At 44.8% G+C, this 13,909-nt stretch overlaps 8 non-coding genes across 8 annotated transcripts; all 8 read right to left on the minus strand.

Moving 5' to 3' along the window:
• Window positions 1-3,696: 3,696 nt before the first annotated feature.
• trnad-guc (transfer RNA aspartic acid (anticodon GUC)) lies at window positions 3,697-3,768 on the minus strand. The gene has a single exon. It is a non-coding gene; the product is annotated as a tRNA-Asp (tRNA).
• Window positions 3,769-5,060: 1,292 nt separating this feature from the next.
• On the minus strand, window positions 5,061-5,132 carry trnad-guc (transfer RNA aspartic acid (anticodon GUC)). Its single transcript has one exon. It is a non-coding gene; the product is annotated as a tRNA-Asp (tRNA).
• A 1,292-nt stretch (window positions 5,133-6,424) lies between these two features.
• On the minus strand, window positions 6,425-6,496 carry trnad-guc (transfer RNA aspartic acid (anticodon GUC)). The gene has a single exon. It is a non-coding gene; the product is annotated as a tRNA-Asp (tRNA).
• Window positions 6,497-7,788: 1,292 nt separating this feature from the next.
• Window positions 7,789-7,860, minus strand: trnad-guc (transfer RNA aspartic acid (anticodon GUC)). The gene has a single exon. It is a non-coding gene; the product is annotated as a tRNA-Asp (tRNA).
• Window positions 7,861-8,505: 645 nt separating this feature from the next.
• On the minus strand, window positions 8,506-8,577 carry trnad-guc (transfer RNA aspartic acid (anticodon GUC)). The gene has a single exon. It is a non-coding gene; the product is annotated as a tRNA-Asp (tRNA).
• A 1,293-nt stretch (window positions 8,578-9,870) lies between these two features.
• Window positions 9,871-9,942, minus strand: trnad-guc (transfer RNA aspartic acid (anticodon GUC)). The gene has a single exon. It is a non-coding gene; the product is annotated as a tRNA-Asp (tRNA).
• Window positions 9,943-11,234: 1,292 nt separating this feature from the next.
• trnad-guc (transfer RNA aspartic acid (anticodon GUC)) lies at window positions 11,235-11,306 on the minus strand. Its single transcript has one exon. It is a non-coding gene; the product is annotated as a tRNA-Asp (tRNA).
• Window positions 11,307-12,589: 1,283 nt separating this feature from the next.
• trnad-guc (transfer RNA aspartic acid (anticodon GUC)) lies at window positions 12,590-12,661 on the minus strand. The gene has a single exon. It is a non-coding gene; the product is annotated as a tRNA-Asp (tRNA).
• Window positions 12,662-13,909: the final 1,248 nt, after the last annotated feature.

The following is a 13,909-nucleotide window of genomic DNA, read 5'->3' on the forward strand; positions in this document are numbered from 1 at the left end:
TGTTTGGCTCCATGTAAAGTAAAAACGACTTCAATTAACCAGTTGCCTAAACAGGGCCACTACTTATATAGTCAGCAAGCAACATTATACATCAGACTTTTGTGCAAATCAGGAGATGTGTATTTTTGCTTTTCCCAGAAAACACATTGAATTAAACTGTATTGTTCACCATCACGACACAGTATGAAGAGAGATGGGATCGGCAGGTTCCAAAATCACGAATCACGTCGACGATGGTTACATTCGTGTCAGAAGTGTGTCGGCCCAGCGCATAGTGTCTGAGGGACTGGGTCTGCGTGGGGCAATTATGATATTCAGTACACTGTCAATGAGATTTCATTCCCCTTTACTTCGTATTAATAGATAGAGTAGTAAAGCAGAGAAGACATGAAAGACAAATTCAGGAACCACGGTTCAGAAGGGTCCACTATGCGTCACTTTACAAGACATTTCTTGGAATGAGGCTGATGCGTGTTGAGAGATGATCCGGTTCATCAAATTTATACATTTTGTGTCCAGTTTTTGCATTTTCATCGCGGTTCGAAGGCCGTTGTTTAATATCGCGGGGTGCAGGTCATCTGTATCGGCGAATGTGTTCCTAACCAGTAGCTGAGAGTCACTGTCCGATCCTGCTTGATTGTCTTATTATTCACGAGTTGGTTGAGTTGACCGGTGGAGAAATCTCTTTGAATTGTATCGTTTTTGCGAGTGCATATCGTGTGCGACAAATGGCGCATGTTGAAGGCAGCGTTTTTCTTTAACAGGGGCAAATATGGGAAATGAAGAAGGTAATGTGTCCGCTTCGCTGACCCATGCATTGCACAGAAATATTGGTGCAGGCGGTTTTGATGAGCGGTCTCAATTCCGCACTGTTGATTGCATCTCTGGGGCGGTGTGTCTTGGCGGATTCGACAACCGATGTACCAATTCTAAAAAATCATTCCCAATTTTTTTCTGGTAAGGTACAAACTCTCCCCGTCAGGGAATTGAACCCCGGTCTCCCGCGTGACAGGCGGGGATACTAACCACTATCCAACGAGGAACTTCCGTTTGGCAAGATACGCTTGGCCAACTGAGGGTTTCTGCGCTTCTGAAATCACTCCATTTACTGAAGATGCTCGATTTGTCTGTGAAATCAGTAAAATCGCGGCAACTCAATACCATGTGGAAAGGAAGATCGTCCCATGTTAATTTTGGAAGACTGGATGCAGTATCACCCAAACACTTCCACGCGTATTGAGCTGTAAATATTGAGGCGGTTGTTCACTTCAGACCCTGACATCTGCAGGTGGGCTAATGGCAGCAATATTCACACGATCAGTTCCAGTGGCATGAAATTTGGCAAAAATTAGATCGGAAATTATGTTTGGCTCCATATAGAGTAAAAACGATTGCAATTAACCTGTTGCCTAAACAGGGCCACTACTTATATAGTCAGCAAGCAACATTATACATCAGACTTTTGTGCAAATGAGGAGATGTGTATTTTGCTTTTCCCAGAAAACACATTGAATTAAACTGTCTTGTTCACGATCACGACACAGTATGAAGAGAGATGGGATCGGCAGGTTCCAAAATCACGAATCACGTCGACGCTGGTTACATTCGTGTCAGAAGTGTGTCGGCCAAGGGCACAGTGTCTGAGGGACTGGGTCTGCCTGGGGCAATTATGATATTCAGTACACTGTCAATGAGATTTTGTTCCCCTTTACTTCGTAATAATAGACAGAGTAGTGAAGCAAAGAAGACATGAAAGACAAATTCAGGAACCACGGTGCAGAAGGGTCCACTATGCGTCACTTTACAAGACATTTCTTGGAATGAGGCTGATGCGTGTTGAGAGATGATCCGGTTCATCAAATTTATACATTTTGTGTCCAGTTTTTGCATTTTCATCGCGGTTCGAAGGCCGTTGTTTAATATCGCGGGGTGCAGGTCATCTGTATCGGCGAATGTGTTCCTAACCAGTAGCTGAGAGTCACTGTCCGATCCTGCTTGATTGTCTTATTATTCACGAGTTGGTTGAGTTGACCGTTGGAGAAATCTCTTTGAATTGTATCGTTTTTGCGAGTGCATATCGTGTGCGACAAACGGCGCATGTTGAAGGCAGCGTTTTTCTTTTACAGGGGCAAATATGGGAAATGAAGAAGGTAATGTGTACGTTTCGCTGACCCACGCATTGCACAGAAATATTGGTGCAGGCGGTTTTGATGAGCGGTCTCAATTCCGCACTGTTGATTGCATCTCTGGGGCGGTGTGTCTCGGCGGATTCGACAGCCGATGTACCAATTCTAAAAAATCATTCCCAATTTTTTTCTGGTAAGGTACAAACTCTCCCCGTCTGGGAATTGAACCCCGGTCTCCCGCGTGAAAGGCGGGGATACTAACCACTATACAACGAGGAACTTCGGTTTGGCAAGATAAGCTTGGCCAACTGAGGGTTTCTGAGCTTCTGAAATCACTCCATTTACTGAAGATGCTCGATTTGTCTGTGAAATCAGTAAAATCGCGGCAACTCAATACCATGTGGAAAGGAAGATCGTCCCATGTTAATTTTGGAAGACTGGATGCAGGATCACCTAAACACTTCCGCGTGTATTGAGCTGTAAATATTGAGGCGGTTGTTCACTTCAGACCCTGACATCTGCAGGCGGGCTAATGGCAGCAATATTCACGCGATCAGTTCCAGTGGCATGAGATTCCGCAAAAATTATATCGGAAATTATGTTTGGCTCCATGTAAAGGAAAAACGATTTCAATTAACCACTTGCCTAAACAGGGCCACTACTTATATAGTCAGCAAGCAACATTATACATCAGACTTTTGTGCAAATCAGGAGATGTGTATTTTTGCTTTTCCCAGAAAACACATTGAATTAAACTGTCTTGTTCACCATCACGACACAGTATGAGGAGAGATGGGATCGGCAGGTTCCAAAATCACGAATCACGTCGACGATGGTTACATTCGTGTCAGAAGTGTGTCGGCCCAGCGCACAGTGTCTGAGGGACTGGGTCTGCGTGGGGCAATTATGATATTCAGTACACTGTCAATGAGATTTCGTTCCCCTTTACTTCGTAATAATAGATAGAGTAGTGAAGCAAAGAAGACATGAAAGACAAATTCAGGAACCACGGTTCAGAAGGGTCCACTATGCGTCACTTTACAAGACATTTCTTGGAATGAGGCTGATGCGTGTTGGGAGATGATCCGGTTCATCAAATTTATACATTTTGTGTCCAGTTTTTGCATTTTCATCGCGGTTCGAAGGCCGTTGTTTAATATCGCGGGGTGCAGGTCATCTGTATCGGCGAATCTGTTCCTAACCAGTAGCTGCGAGTCACTGTCCGATCCTGCTTGATTGTCTTATTATTCACGAGTTGGTTGAGTTGACCGTTGGAGAAATCTCTTTGAATTGTATCATTTTTGCGAGTGCATATCGTGTGCGACAAATGGCGCATGTTGAAGGCAGCGTTTTTCTTTTACAGGGGCAAATATGGGAAATGAAGAAGGTAATGTGTCCGCTTCGCTGACCCATGCATTGCACAGAAATATTGGTGCAGGCGGTTTTGATGAGCGGTCTCAATTCCGCACTGTTGATTGCATCTCTGGGGCGGTGTGTCTTGGCAGATTCGACAGCCGATGTACCAATTCTAAAAAATCATTCCCAATTTTTTTCTGGTAAGGTACAAACTCTCCCCGTCGGGGAATTGAACCCCGGTCTCCGGCGTGACAGGCGGGGATACTAACCACTATACTAACGAGGAACTTCGGTTTGGCACGATACGCTTGGCCAACTGAGGGTTTCTGCGCTTCTGAAATCACTCCATTTACTGAAGATGCTCGATTTGTCTGTGAAATCAGTAAAATCGCGGCAACTCAATACCATGTGGAAAGGAAGATCGTCCCATGTTAATTTTGGAAGACTGGATGCAGGATCACCCAAACACTTCCGCGTGTATTGAGCTGTAAATATTGAGGCGGTTGTTCACTTCAGACCCTGACATCTGCAGGCGGGCTAATGGCAGCAATATTCACGCGATCAGTTCCAGTGGCATGAGATTCCGCAAAAATTATATCGGAAATTATGTTTGGCTCCATGTAAAGTAAAAACGATTTCAATTAACCAGTTGCCTAAACAGGGCCACTACTTATATAGTCAGCAAGCAACATTATACATCAGACTTTTGTGCAAATGAGGAGATGTGTATTTTTACTTTTCCCAGAAAACACATTGAATTAAACTGTCTTGTTCACCATCACGACACAGTATGAAGAGAGATGGGATCGGCAGGTTCCAAAATCACGAATCACGTCGACGATGGTTACATTCGTGTCAGAAGTGTGTCGGCCCAGCGCACAGTGTCTGAGGGACTGGGTCTGCGTGGGGCAATTATGATATTCAGTCCACTGTCAATGAGATTTCGTTCCCCTTTACTTCGTATTAATAGATAGAGTAGTAAAGCAGAGAAGACATGAAAGACAAATTCAGGAACCACGGTTCAGAAGGGTCCACTATGCGTCACTTTACAAGACATTTCTTGGAATGAGGCTGATGCGTGTTGAGAGATGATCCGGTTCATCAAATTTATACATTTTGTGTCCAGTTTTTGCATTTTCATCGCGGTTCGAAGGCCGTTGTTTAATATCGCGGGGTGCAGGTCATCTGTATCGGCGAATGTGTTCCTAACCAGTAGCTGAGAGTCACTGTCCGATCCTGCTTGATTGTCTTATTATTCACGAGTTGGTTGAGTTGACCGGTGGAGAAATCTCTTTGAATTGTATCATTTTTGCGAGTGCATATCGTGTGCGACAAATGGCGCATGTTGAAGGCAGCGTTTTTCTTTTACAGGGGCAAATATGGGAAATGAAGAAGGTAATGTGTCCGCTTCGCTGACCCATGCATTGCACAGAAATATTGGTGCAGGCGGTTTTGATGAGCGGTCTCAATTCCGCACTGTTGATTGCATCTCTGGGGCGGTGTGTCTTGGCGGATTCGACAACCGATGTACCAATTCTAAAAAATCATTCCCAATTTTTTTCTGGTAAGGTACAAACTCTCCCCGTCGGGGAATTGAACCCCGGTCTCCCGCGTGACAGGCGGGGATACTAACCACTATACTAACGAGGAACTTCGGTTTGGCACGATACGCTTGGCCAACTGAGGGTTTCTGCGCTTCTGAAATCACTCCATTTACTGAAGATGCTCGATTTGTCTGTGAAATCAGTAAAATCGCGGCAACTCAATACCATGTGGAAAGGAAGATCGTCCCATGTTAATTTTGGAAGACTGGATGCAGGATCACCCAAACACTTCCGCGTGTATTGAGCTGTAAATATTGAGGCGGTTGTTCACTTCAGACCCTGACATCTGCAGGCGGGCTAATGGCAGCAATATTCACGCGATCAGTTCCAGTGGCATGAGATTCCGCAAAAATTATATCGGAAATTATGTTTGGCTCCATGTAAAGTAAAAACGATTTCAATTAACCAGTTGCCTAAACAGGGCCACTACTTATATAGTCAGCAAGCAACATTATACATCAGACTTTTGTGCAAATCAGGAGATGTGTATTTTTGCTTTTCCCAGAAAACACATTGAATTAAACTGTCTTGTTCACCATCACGACACAGTATGAAGAGAGGTGGGATCGGCAGGTTCCAAAATCACGAATCACGTCGACGATGGTTACATTCGTGTCAGAAGTGTGTCGGCCCAGCGCACAGTGTCTGAGGGACTGGGTCTGCGTGGGGCAATTATGATATTCAGTCCACTGTCAATGAGATTTCGTTCCCCTTTACTTCGTATTAATAGATAGAGTAGTGAAGCAAAGAAGACATGAAAGACAAATTCAGGAACCACGGTTCAGAAGGGTCCACTATGCGTCACTTTACAAGACATTTCTTGGAATGAGGCTGATGCGTGTTGGGAGATGATCCGGTTCATCAAATTTATACATTTTGTGTCCAGTTTTTGCATTTTCATCGCGATTCGAAGGTCGTTGTTTAATATCGCGGGGTGCAGGTCATCTGTATCGGCGAAACTGTTCCTAACCAGTAGCTGCGAGTCACTGTCCGATCCTGCTTGATTGTCTTATTATTCACGAGTTGGTTGAGTTGACCGGTGGAGAAATCTCTTTGAATTGTATCATTTTTGCGAGTGCATATCGTGTGCGACAAATGGCGCATGTTGAAGGCAGCGTTTTTCTTTTACAGGGGCAAATATGGGAAATGAAGAAGGTAATGTGTCCGCTTCGCTGACCCATGCATTGCACAGAAATATTGGTGCAGGCGGTTTTGATGAGCGGTCTCAATTCCGCACTGTTGATTGCATCTCTGGGGCGATGTGTCTTGGCGGATTCGACAGCCGATGTACCAATTCTAAAAAATCATTCCCAATTTTTTTCTGGTAAGGTACAAACTCTCCCCGTCGGGGAATTGAACCCCGGTCTCCCGCGTGACAGGCGGGGATACTAACCACTATACTAACGAGGAACTTCGGTTTGGCGCGATACGCTTGGCCAACTGAGGGTTTCTGCGCTTCTGAAATCACTCCATTTACTGAAGATGCTCGATTTGTCTGTGAAATCAGTAAAATCGCGGCAACTCAATACCATGTGGAAAGGAAGATCGTCCCATGTTAATTTTGGAAGACTGGGTGCAGGATCACCCAAACACTTGCGCGTGTATTGAGCTGTAAATATTGAGGCGGTTCTTCACTTCAGACCCTGACATCAAAAGGCGGGCTAATGGCAGCAATATTCACGCGATCAGTTCCAGTGGCATGAGATTCCGCAAAAATTATATCGGAAATTATGTTTGGCTCCATGTAAAGTAAAAACGATTTCAATTAACCAGTTGCCTAAACAGGGCCACTACTTATATAGTCAGCAAGCAACATTATACATCAGACTTTTGTGCAAATCAGGAGATGTGTATTTTTGCTTTTCCCAGAAAACACATTGAATTAAACTGTCTTGTTCACCATCACGACACAGTATGAAGAGAGATGGGATCGGCAGGTTCCAAAATCACGAATCACGTCGACGATGGTTACATTCGTGTCAGAAGTGTGTCGGCCCAGCGCACAGTGTCTGAGGGACTGGGTCTGCGTGGGGCAATTATGATATTCAGTACACTGTCAATGAGATTTCGTTCCCCTTTACTTCGTAATAATAGACAGAGTAGTGAAGCAAAGAAGACATGAAAGACAAATTCAGGAACCACGGTTCAGAAGGGTCCACTATGCGCCACTTTACAAGACATTTCTTGGAATGAGGCTGATGCGTGTTGGGAGATGATCCGGTTCATCAAATTTATACATTTTGTGTCCAGTTTTTGCATTTTCATCGCGGTTCGAAGGCCGTTGTTTAATATCGCGGGGTGCAGGTCATCTGTATCGGCGAATGTGTTCCTAACCAGGAGCTGCGAGTCACTGTCCGATCCTGCTTGATTGTCTTATTATTCATGAGTTGGTTGAGTTGACCGGTGGAGAAATCTCTTTGAATTGTATCATTTTTGCGAGTGCATATCGTGTGCGACAAATGGCGCATGTTGAAGGCAGCGTTTTTCTTTTACAGGGGCAAATATGGGAAATGAAGAAGGTAATGTGTCCGCTTCGCTGACCCATGCATTGCACAGAAATATTGGTGCAGGCGGTTTTGATGAGCGGTCTCAATTCCGCACTGTTGATTGCATCTCTGGGGCGATGTGTCTTGGCGGATTCGACAGCCGATGTACCAATTCTAAAAAATCATTCCCAATTTTTTTCTGGTAAGGTACAAACTCTCCCCGTCGGGGAATTGAACCCCGGTCTCCCGCGTGACAGGCGGGGATACTAACCACTATACTAACGAGGAACTTCGGTTTGGCACGATACGCTTGGCCAACTGAGGGTTTCTGCGCTTCTGAAATCACTCCATTTACTGAAGATGCTCGATTTGTCTGTGAAATCAGTAAAATCGCGGCAACTCAATACCATGTGGAAAGGAAGATCGTCCCATGTTAATTTTGGAAGACTGGATGCAGGATCACCCAAACACTTCCGCGTGTATTGAGCTGTAAATATTGAGGCGGTTGTTCACTTCAGACCCTGACATCTGCAGGCGGGCTAATGGCAGCAATATTCACGCGATCAGTTCCAGTGGCATGAGATGGCGTTTGTTTCGGTGCAACTTATTATTCATGAGTTGGTTGAGTTGACCGGTGGAGAAATCTCTTTGAATTGTATCATTTTTGCGAGTGCATATCGTGTGCGACAAATGGCGCATGTTGAAGGCAGCGTTTTTCTTTTACAGGGGCAAATATGGGAAATGAAGAAGGTAATGTGTCCGCTTCGCTGACCCATGCATTGCACAGAAATATTGGTGCAGGCGGTTTTGATGAGCGGTCTCAATTCCGCACTGTTGATTGCATCTCTGGGGCGATGTGTCTTGGCGGATTCGACAGCCGATGTACCAATTCTAAAAAATCATTCCCAATTTTTTTCTGGTAAGGTACAAACTCTCCCCGTCGGGGAATTGAACCCCGGTCTCCCGCGTGACAGGCGGGGATACTAACCACTATACTAACGAGGAACTTCGGTTTGGCACGATACGCTTGGCCAACTGAGGGTTTCTGCGCTTCTGAAAACACTCCATTTACTGAAGATGCTCGATTTGTCTGTGAAATCAGTAAAATCGCGGCAACTCAATACCATGTGGAAAGGAAGATCGTCCCATTATAAATTTTGTAAGACTGGATGCAGGATCTCCCAAACACTTCCGCGTGTATTGAGCTGTAAATATTGAGGCGGTTGTTCACTTCAGACCCTGACATCTGCAGGCGGGCTAATGGCAGCAATATTCACGCGATCAGTTCCAGTGGCATGAGATTCCGCAAAAATTATATCGGAAATTATGTTTGGCTCCATGTAAAGTAAAAACGATTTCAATTAACCAGTTGCCTAAACAGGGCCACTCCTTATATAGTCAGCAAGCAACATTATACATCAGACTTTTGTGCAAATCAGGAGATGTGTATTTTTGCTTTTCCCAGAAAACACATTGAATTAAACTGTCTTGTTCACCATCACGACACAGTATGAAGAGAGATGGGATCGGCAGGTTCCAAAATCACGAATCACGTCGACGATGGTTACATTCGTGTCAGAAGTGTGTCGGCCCAGCGCACAGTGTCTGAGGGACTGGGTCTGCGTGGGGCAATTATGATATTCAGTCCACTGTCAATGAGATTTCGTTCCCCTTTACTTCGTAATAATAGACAGAGTAGTGAAGCAAAGAAGACATGAAAGACAAATTCAGGAACCACGGTTCAGAAGGGTCCACTATGCGTCACTTTACAAGACATTTCTTGGAATGAGGCTGATGCGTGTTGAGAGATGATCCGGTTCATCAAATTTATACATTTTGTGTCCAGTTTTTGCATTTTCATCGCGGTTCGAAGGCCGTTGTTTAATATCGCGGGGTGCAGGTCATCTGTATAGGCGAATGTGTTCCTAACCAGTAGCTGAGAGTCACTGTCCGATCCTGCTTGATTGTCTTATTATTCACGAGTTGGTTGAGTTGACCGTTGGAGAAATCTCTTTGAATTGTATCATTTTTGCGAGTGCATATCGTGTGCGACAAATGGCGCATGTTGAAGACAGCGTTTTTCTTTTACAGGGGCAAATATGGGAAATGAAGAAGGCAATGTGTCCGCTTCGCTGACCCATGCATTGCACAGAAATATTGGTGCAGGCGGTTTTGATGAGCGGTCTCAATTCCGCACTGTTGATTGCATCTCTGGGGCGATGTGTCTTGGCGGATTCGACAGCCGATGTACCAATTCTAAAAAATCATTCCCAATTCTTTTCTGGTAAGGTACAAACTCTCCCCGTCGGGGAATTGAACCCCGGTCTCCCGCGTGACAGGCGGGGATACTAACCACTATCCTAACGAGGAACTTCGGTTTGGCACGATACGCTTGGCCAACTGAGGGTTTCTGCGCTTCTGAAATCACTCCATTTACTGAAGATGCTCGATTTGTCTGTGAAATCAGTAAAATCGCGGCAACTCAATACCATGTGGAAAGGAAGATCGTCCCATGTTAATTTTGGAAGACTGGATGCAGGATCACCCAAACACTTCCGCGTGTATTGAGCTGTAAATATTGAGGCGGTTGTTCACTTCAGACCCTGACATCTGCAGGCGGGCTAATGGCAGCAATATTCACGCGATCAGTTCCAGTGGCATGAAATTTGGCAAAAATTAGATCGGAAATTATGTTTGGCTCCATATAGAGTAAAAACGATTTCAATTAACCTGTTGCCTAAACAGGGCCACTTATTATATAGTCAGCAAGCAACATTATACATCAGACTTTTGTGCAAATCAGGAGATGTGTATTTTTGCTTTTCCCAGAAAACACATTGAATTAAACTGTCTTGTTCACCATCACGACACAGTATGAAGAGAGATGGGATCGGCAGGTTCCAAAATCACGAATCACGTCGACGGTGGTTACATTCGTGTCAGAAGTGTGTCGGCCCAGCGCACAGTGTCTGAGGGACTGGGTCTGCGTGGGGCAATTATGATATTCAGTCCACTGTCAATGAGATTTTGTTCCCCTTTACTTCGTAATAATAGACAGAGTAGTGAAGCAAAGAAGACATGAAAGACAAATTCAGGAACCACGGTTCAGAAGGGTCCACTATGCGTCACTTTACAAGTCATTTCTTGGAATGAGGCTGATGCGTGTTGGGAGATGATCCGGTTCATCAAATTTATACATTTTGTGTCCAGTTTTTGCATTTTCATCGCGGTTCGAAGGCCGTTGTTTAATATCGCGGGGTGCAGGTCATCTGTATCGGCGAATGTGTTCCTAACCAGTAGCTGAGAGTCACTGTCCGATCCTGCTTGATTGTCTTATTATTCATGAGTTGGTTGAGTTGACCGTTGGAGAAATCTCTTTGAATTGTATCATTTTTGCGAGTGCATATCGTGTGCGACAAATGGCGCATGTTGAAGGCAGCGTTTTTCTTTTACAGGGGCAAATATGGGAAATGAAGAAGGTAATGTGTCCGCTTCGCTGACCCATGCATTGCACAGAAATATTGATGCGGGCGGTTTTGATGAGCGGTCTCAATACCGCACTTTTGATTGCATCTCTGGGGCGGTGTGCCTTGGCGGATTCGACAGCCGAAGTACCAATTCTAAAAAACCATTCCCAATTTTGTTCTGGTAAGGTACAAACACTCCCCGTCGGGGAATTGAACCCCGGTCTCCCACGTGACAGGTGGGGATACTAACCACTATACTAACGAGGAACTCCGATTTGGTGAGCCACGCTTGGCCAACTGAGGGTTTCTGCGCCTCTGAAATCACTCCATTTACTGAAGATGCACGATTTGTCTGTGAAATCAGTAAAATCGCGGCAACTCAATACCATGTGGAAAGGAAGATCGTCCCATGTTAATTTTGGAAGACTGGATGCAGGATCACCCAAACACTTCCACGCTTATTGAGCTGTAAATATTGAGGCTGTTGTTCACTTCAGACCCTGACATCTGCAGGTGGGCCAATGGCAGCAATATTCACACGAGCAGTTCCAGTGGCATGAAATTTGGCAAAAATTAGATCGGAAATTATGTTTGGCTCCATGTAAAGTAAAAACGATTTCAATTAACCTGTTGCCTAAACAGGGCCACTACTTATATAGTCAGCAAGCAACATTATACATCAGACTTTTGTGCAAATGAGGAGATGTGTATTTTTGCTTTTCCCAGAAAACACATTGAATTAAACTGTCTTGTTCACCATCACGACACAGTATGAAGAGAGATGGGATCGGCAGGTTCCAAAATCACGAATCACGTCGACGCTGGTTACAGAAGTGTGTCGGCCAAGGGCACAGTGTCTGAGGGACTGGGTCTGCCTGGGGCAATTATGATATTCAGTACACTGTGAATGAGATTTTGTTCCCCTTTACTTCGTAATAATAGACAGAGTAGTGAAGCAAAGAAGACATGAAAGACAAATTCAGGAACCACGGTTCAGAAGGGTCCACTATGCGTCACTTTACAAGACATTTCTTGGAATGAGGCTGATGCGTGTTGGGAGATGATCCGGTTCATCAAATTTATACATTTTGTGTCCAGTTTTTGCATTTTCATCGCGATTCGAAGGTCGTTGTTTAATATCGCGGGGTGCAGGTCATCTGTATCGGCGAATCTGTTCCGAACCAGTAGCTGCGAGTCACTGTCCGATCCTGCTTGATTGTCTTATTATTCACGAGTTGGTTGAGTTGACCGTTGGAGAAATCTCTTTGAATTGTATCGTTTTTGCGAGTGCATATCGTGTGCGACAAACGGCGCATGTTGAAGGCAGCGTTTTTCTTTTACAGGGGCAAATATGGGAAATGAAGAAGGTAATGTGTACGTTTCGCTGAACCACGCATTGCACAGAAATATTGATGCGGGCGGTTTTGATGAGCGGTCTCAATTCCGCACTGTTGATTGCATCTCTGGGGCGGTGTGCCTTGGCGGATTCGACAGCCGATGTACCAATTCTAAAAAATCATTCCCAATTTTGTTCTGGTAAGGTACAAACTCTCCCCGTCGGGGAATTGAACCCCGGTCTCCCACGTGACAGGCGGAGATACTAACCACTATACTAACGAGGAACTCCGGTTTGGTGAGCCACGCTTGGCCAACTGAGGGTTTCTGCGCCTCTGAAATCACTCCATTTACTGAAGATGCTCGATTTGGCTGTGAAATCAGTAAAATCGCGGCAACTCAATACCATGTGGAAAGGAAGATCGTCCCATGTTAATTTTGGAAGACTGGATGCAGGATCACCCAAACACTTCCACGTGTATTGAGCTGTAAATATTGAGGCTGTTGTTCACTTCAGACCCTGACATCTGCAGGTGGGCTAATGGCAGCAATATTCACACGATCAGTTCCAGTGGCATGAAATTTGGCAAAAATTAGATCGGAAATTATGTTTGGCTCCATATAAAGAAAAAACGATTTCAATTAACCTGTTGTCTAAACAGGGCCACTACTTATATAGTCAGCAAGCAACATTATACATCAGACTTTTGTGCAAATGAGGAGATGTGTATTTTTGCTTTTCCCAGAAAACACATTGAATTAAACTGTCTTGTTCACGATCACGACACAGTATGAAGAGAGATGGGATCGGCAGGTTCCAAAATCACGAATCACGTCGACGCTGGTTACATTCGTGTCAGAAGTGTGTCGGCCAAGGGCACAGTGTCTGAGGGACTGGGTCTGCCTGGGGCAATTATGATATTCAGTACACTGTCAATGAGATTTTGTTCCCCTTTACTTCGTAATAATAGACAGAGTAGTGAAGCAAAGGAGACATGAAAGACAAATTCAGGAACCACGGTTCAGAAGGGTCCACTATTCGTCACTTTACAAGACATTTCTTGGAATGAGGCTGATGCGTGTTGAGAGATGATCCGGGTCATCAAATTTATACATTTTGTGTCCAGTTTTTGCATTTTCATCGCGGTTCGAAGGCCGTTGTTTAATATCGCGGGGTGCAGGTCATCTGTATCGGCGAATGTGTTCCTAACCAGTAGCTGAGAGTCACTGTCCGATCCTGCTTGATTGTCTTATTATTCACGAGTTGGTTGAGTTGACCGTTGGAGAAATCTCTTTGAATTGTATCATTTTTGCGAGTGCATATCGTGTGCGACAAATGGCGCATGTTGAAGGCAGCGTTTTTCTTTTACAGGGGCAAATATGGGAAATGAAGAAGGTAATGTGTCCGTTTCGCTGACCCACGCATTGCACAGAAATATTGGTGCGAGCGGTTTTGATGAGCGGTCTCAATTCCGCACTGTTGATTGCATCTCTGGGGCGGTGTTTCTTGGCGGATTCGACAGCCAATGTACCAA

This window comes from Scyliorhinus torazame, chromosome 25, assembly GCF_047496885.1.
Source record: "Scyliorhinus torazame isolate Kashiwa2021f chromosome 25, sScyTor2.1, whole genome shotgun sequence".
Lineage (NCBI taxonomy): Eukaryota > Metazoa > Chordata > Chondrichthyes > Carcharhiniformes > Scyliorhinidae > Scyliorhinus > Scyliorhinus torazame.